The sequence below is a fragment of the Muntiacus reevesi genome, chromosome X (assembly GCF_963930625.1).
Source record: "Muntiacus reevesi chromosome X, mMunRee1.1, whole genome shotgun sequence".
NCBI lineage: Eukaryota > Metazoa > Chordata > Mammalia > Artiodactyla > Cervidae > Muntiacus > Muntiacus reevesi.
In genome coordinates, this window is record NC_089271.1 from 54746044 (window position 1) to 54752043 (window position 6000).

The 6000-nt window shown below is 40.6% G+C and overlaps 1 long non-coding RNA gene across 1 annotated transcript in view; it reads left to right on the forward strand.

Annotated features, from left to right (window-relative positions):
• Positions 1-5335, forward strand: part of LOC136153535 (uncharacterized) — a 43432-nt gene extending 38097 nt beyond the window's left edge. The window contains exon 3 of the long non-coding RNA XR_010660412.1: positions 5187-5335. This is a non-coding gene — a long non-coding RNA (uncharacterized lncRNA). The remainder of the gene's footprint in view (positions 1-5186) is intronic.
• The last annotated feature ends 665 nt before the right edge of the window (positions 5336-6000 follow it).

The window sequence follows — 6000 nt, forward strand, 5'->3', positions numbered from 1 at the left end:
AATAGCAAATGAAGAAACAGACAAAGGATTAATCTCAAAAATATACAAGCAACTCCTGAAGCTCCATTCCAGAAAAATACATGACCCAATCAAAAAATGGGCCAAAGAACTAAACAGACATTTCTCCAAAGAAGACATACAGATGGCTAACAAACACATGAAAAGATGTTCAATATCACTCATTATCAGAGAAATGAAAATCAAAACCACAATGAGGTACCATCACAAGCCAGTCAGGATGGCTGCTATCCAAAAGTCTACAAGCAATAAATGCTGGAGAGGGTGTGGAGAAAAGGGAACCCTCTTACACTGTTGGTGGGAATGCAAACTAGTACAGCCGCTATGGAGAACAGTGTGGAGATTTCTTAAAAAACTGGAAATAGGACTGCCATATGACCCAGCAATCCCACTCCTGGGCATACACACTGAGGAAACCAGATCTGAAAGAGACACGTGTATCTCAATACTGTTTATAATAGCCAGGACATGGAAGCAACCTAGATGCCCATCAGCAGACGAATGGATAAGGAAGCCATGGTACATATACACAATGGAATATTACTCAGCCATTTAAAAGAATGCATTTGAATCAGTTCTAATGAGGTGGATGAAACTGGAGCCCATTATACAGAGTGAAGTAAGCCAGAAAGATAAAGACCAATACAGTATACTAATGCACACATATGGAATTTTAAAAGATGGTAACGATAATCCTATATGCAAAACAGAAAAAGAAACACAGATGTACAGAATGGACTTTTGGACTCTGTGGGAGAAGGCAAGGGTGGGATATTCTGAGAGAATAGCATTGAGACAAGTATACTATCAAAGGTGAAACAGATCACCAGCCTAGGTTGGATGCATGAGACAGTGCTCAGGGCTGGTGAACTGGGATGACCCAGAGGGATGGGATGGGGAGGGAGGCAGGAGGGGGGATCAGGATGGGGAACACATGTAAATCCATGGCTGATTCATGTCAATGTATGGGAAAAACCACTACAATATTGTAAAGTAATTAGCCTCCAACTAATAAAAATAAATAAATAAATAAAAACAAAGTAGTAGAAACAAAAATATAGTAAAGAGAACAGAGATAATAAGAATAGAAAACAGACCAACAGTAGAGAAAATCAATAAAGTCAAAAGTTTGTTCTTTGAGGGCCTCCCTGGTAGCTCAAGTCAATCTTAAAGGAAGTCAACCCTGAATATTCATTGGAAGGACCGATGCTGAATCTGAAACTCCAAAACTTTGACCTGAAGAGTCAACTCATTGGAAAAGACCCTGATTCTGGGGAATATTGAAGGCAAAAGGAGAAGGGGGCTGCAGAGGATGAAATGGTTAGATAGTATCACTGACTCAATGGACATGAATTTAAGTAAACTCTGGGAGATAATGGAGAACAGTGGAGCCTGGCTTTCTGCAGTCCATGGGGTGGCAAGAGTAGACACTATTTAGCAACTGAACAACAACAACTCTTGGCTCAGTGGTGAAAAGTCTGCAGGGCAGTGCAGGAGACACATGGTTCAATCCCTGGTCAGGAAAGATCCCACACGTTGTGGGGCAACCAAGCCTGTGTGCCACAACTACTGAGCCCATGTTCTAAAGCTTGCGAACCGCAACTATTGAGCCCACATATGGTAGCTACTGAAACCTGCATTCCCTAGAGCTCATGCTACACAACAAGAGAAGCTACTGCAATGAGAAGCCCATGTACCACAACTAGAGAGTAGTCCCTGGTCACAGCAACTAGGAAAAAAAGTCTGTGCAACAAGGAAGATCCAGCAGAGCCAAAAATAAATAAATAAATAAATAAGTTTGGTTTTTTTGGAAAAAAAAATGAAGAAATTTGTAAATTCCTAATGAGACTGATCAAGGAGCAAAGAGAGTGAAAACTCAAAACATCAATATCAAGAACATAAATGTATATCACTACAGATTTTACAAATATAAAAGCTTAATAAAAGTATGTTCTCTCGCCATATAAAATTAAATTAAACATCAAGATTATTAGTATTAGGATTTCATTTAAGAATGTGAGACATACTTTCTTCCTCAGTTGCATGTCTGATTAGCCTATGTACTTTTGATCAGGTCCCATACTTCTTGAGTAGTGGCAATGAAAGCTAGAGAAGGATGGCATTATGGGAATTGTCTAGTAGAAAGTGTTTAGTATTGTCATAGCATTGGTGAGTAAGATAAGTTGATATTGAAGACTATTGTCTTTCTAGTGATGTCACACATGTAGGTGGGAAGCCAAAAGGCACAAATAATAGAGGGAAGCTATATGAAACTCACCAATTGGAGGTCAATGGGCAGTGGTAACAAAATTTTCCAAAGAACTTTTAATAATTTAGAAGAGCTGCATTGGAGTCAGCTCCTTGTCCATAGGCATTCATATCATTTCAACCCATTCTCATTAAGCTTGTGAAAGGAGTAATATCAGTCATAGAGTGGGACTGAAAAAGCCAGCTGAATAGAGTTGCTTGTCGTTTCTCTCTCTTTCTTTTTTCCTACCACTTCATGGTGAAGAAGGTGAGTGCCTTGAAAGGAGGATGATAAGGGGAGAGGATGTGCATCCTTTGACTTCTCCTACAAATGAGATTGAAATAATAACATTTTGCATGATTTGGGGTAGGCTCTGAGGTTTAAGTTGAGTTCAAAAATCAAATTGTGGGTGTTCCTGGTGGCTCAGTGGTAAAGAATCTACCTGCCAATGCAGGAGACATGGGTTCAATCCCTGGTATAGGAAGATCCCACATGCTGCAGAGCAACTAAGCCTGTGCATCACAACTATTGAGCCTGTACTCTAAAGCACAGGAACCGCAACTACTGAGCCCATGTGCCACACCTACTGAAGCCTGCATACCCTAGAGCCCGTGCTCTGTAGCAAGAGAAGCCACTGTAATGAGAAACCCCTACACCACAACAAAGAGTAGCACCTGCTCGCCACAACTAGAGAAAAGCTCGTGCAGCAATGAAGATCCAGCACAGTCAAAAACAAATATATAAAATTATTTTTAAAATTGAATTTCAAAATAAATAAGACTATGCTATAAATATCAATATGAGATCATTCTAATAATCTAATATCAGCAAGTTATGGAATTTGGCCAAGTCACTCAAGTGTGAAGGGAATGTTTTCAACTTTGCTATATGAGGAGCAGTTACTGGAAAAGTAAGATAATTTCATGGTCGCACACCAATGGTTGAGAATTAATGTACCTACTTAGAGTTGAGACATAACTTTACCTCAGCCATTATTCCTCTTCTTTTTCCTATACTTTGCTTGTTCTTCAGTTTGTCTGTTTCTCTTTTCTTTGTATTTAGTCCTTCACTCCTCTTTTTCAATCTTTATTAACCTCCATAATCTCCTCTCTCTTTATATATCCACCAAATATTTTTACTCTTAAAATTTTATTCCAAGCTCCTATCATTCCCTTCTCTCTTCTTCTCGCCTTATTCTGGCCTCTTCTTGTAGTATAGGAACTCTGCCTAGAGTTGACTAAATATATAATGAAATTGTGTCATTTTGAGAGCAAATGAGGTGCCAATTACCATTTTCTAAGGCAACAGGCATAAACCAGTACTGTCTTAGGCAAATTGGGATTATGATCTCACTATCTGTAACAAAGCCCCAAGTTAGATAAGTCAACATGGTCATGGAAGGCTGCAATAAGAAAATATTAAGTTGATTTCAGTAAGATGCACAAGAGGTAGATAAAGTGTGGGGAGTATCTTACTGACAAAACAATTGAAGGTTCAGAGGTCCTGAGGTAAGAATGAAGAAGGTTGGAATAACTGTAGAATGAAAAGAATGGCATAGACTGAGGTTGCAGTTAGAAGTCATATCAAGAGAGGGATTGAACAAAGGGGTTTCCAGAATTCCTCCATTTGTGAGATCTTAAATGAAGCTTGCTGGTTGTAATGAGTGAGTGATGCTAGATTACTTGTCACCAAGTTACATTTTTATAGCAAGCATAGGGATTTTGTTTGTGTGCTATAGGTCAGTAAAATAGCAGTGTTTTTCCAAAGATGCTTTTAATTACAAATTACATGAAACAAAGAAACATGAATTTTTGTTGAAGGATGTTGTTAGTATTTGGATAAAGTGACTGGGAATGTAGATGAAAAAAAACAAAAGGGGAGAAGATTAAAGTCCTGCACAAGGCACTACTTGACCAGGGTAGGGAGTTTGATTTTTATTCTAATTGTAGTGAGAATATAGCAAGAGATTTAAGCAGAAAATTGCATAATATAGTTTATATTTTAAGAAGGTTACTTTAGTAATTGTGTAGAGGACTGACTACAGTAGGAAGAAGATGAAGAAAGGAGGCCAATTATGAGACTCCTTTAATAGGTCAGGTTAGAGAGATAAGAGTGGCCTAGTGTAGGATGATGTAAAGTTAGAAGAAGTGGTATATATTTGAGGTAGAATATTCAGGATTTAGTGGTTGTTCTAATATGGGAAAGGGAACAAGAGAAAGGAAATAGTGATGAAAGACACTTAGGTTTCTGGATTGAGAATCTGAATTCATGTTGCTGGTACTTACTGATATGGAGGAGTCAAGTGAACAAATACATGATGATTGAGAGAAGAAAGATATATACCACAAGAAGTCAGCTTGGGACGTGTTAACTTTGAGAATACCAAGAAGTATCTATTGGAGAAGAAAGGTATACAATTTGATTATGGGTTTAAAAGTCATAGGCCAAGTTAAAACTGAAAGTACAGATATAGGAACATAAAGCATATAAAAAGGTGTTTCAGACCTCCTTTCCCAAGTCTGATCATGTCCCACTGCAAAAACTTTCCAGAGGAAGTGCTGGGGAAAAACAGGCAGCTGACAGAGGATGTTGCTATGCAACAGATAGGGAAAGTCATCCAGCCAGACAGAACTGATGTTGGCCCTTGGGGACCAAATGCTGCAGTTCCTCTCAGCATTAGTTTCCCTTCATATGTTGGCTCCTGGCAAGAGCTGATGCCAGAAAAAAATGTGAAATGTACAATGATGTAGCTTGGATTTTTGGAGAGTATCAGTTCAATTTGAGTTATTTCACACTTATGTAACACTTTTTGCCTTTTTAGTCTCTCCAATCACTCTGGAAGCACAGTAGCACACGTGTCATTGGATAAGACCCCAATAAGTACCTTTTATACTTTCCATTTTGTATCCTGATAATCCAGGCTCAGAGATGTCCAGTGACCTGAGTGGGCTCACACAATTAGTGACAAACTGACCCAGCACTCCGTCCCTGGAATTCGGAAGTCCAGCTGAGCTTCTATCCACAAGACCACAGTTGCTCCAGGCCCCAGTAGTGGAAGGAACCAGGCCAAATATTTTCTCTGAATCAGGGCTTGCCATGGCTCAGGCACAAAAGTGTCTGATTATCCTGGCCACTCCAGCGGGCACCAGGAAGGCCTCAAGGACAGCCCATTTGTGCCACTCACAGCGAAGGGGCCTGACAGTCAGACCTGGGAGTGGACCCCAAGGAGCAACTTGCACACCTGGATGGACCCACATAGAGCAGGCAAGTGATGGGCTTGGAGCCCCTACCTGTTCCCCCTGGGATGCAGTGCATGAGCTTGGTCTCAGAGAGCAAAAACCGGGTTTGTTGGGACAGATGTTGACAGGGCAAGGGAGGTGGAGTGGATCTGCTGCTCAAACTGAAGAGAGGAGGGTGCCTTGGTCCCCAGGGTCAGTGCTAGTGGAACATGGGTTTTGGAGTCAGGAAGATGGAGCCCAAATGTTGCACTTTTACCTCACTGGCTCTGTGGCCTTGTCTAGTTCACGGCAATGTGTCTGTCTGTGCCTCAGCTTCCTGATCTGTAAAATGGGGATGCTGACATCCACCTCCCAGGCTGCTGTGAGAGGAAGACAAATGTCAGCACAGATTCCACTACAATATCCAAACTGTGCCCTTCCTTGACCCCCTTTCTCAAGACACACAAAATGAGTCCATGGCTGGAGCAGCACAAAAGGCAGGGAAGAATGCTATAG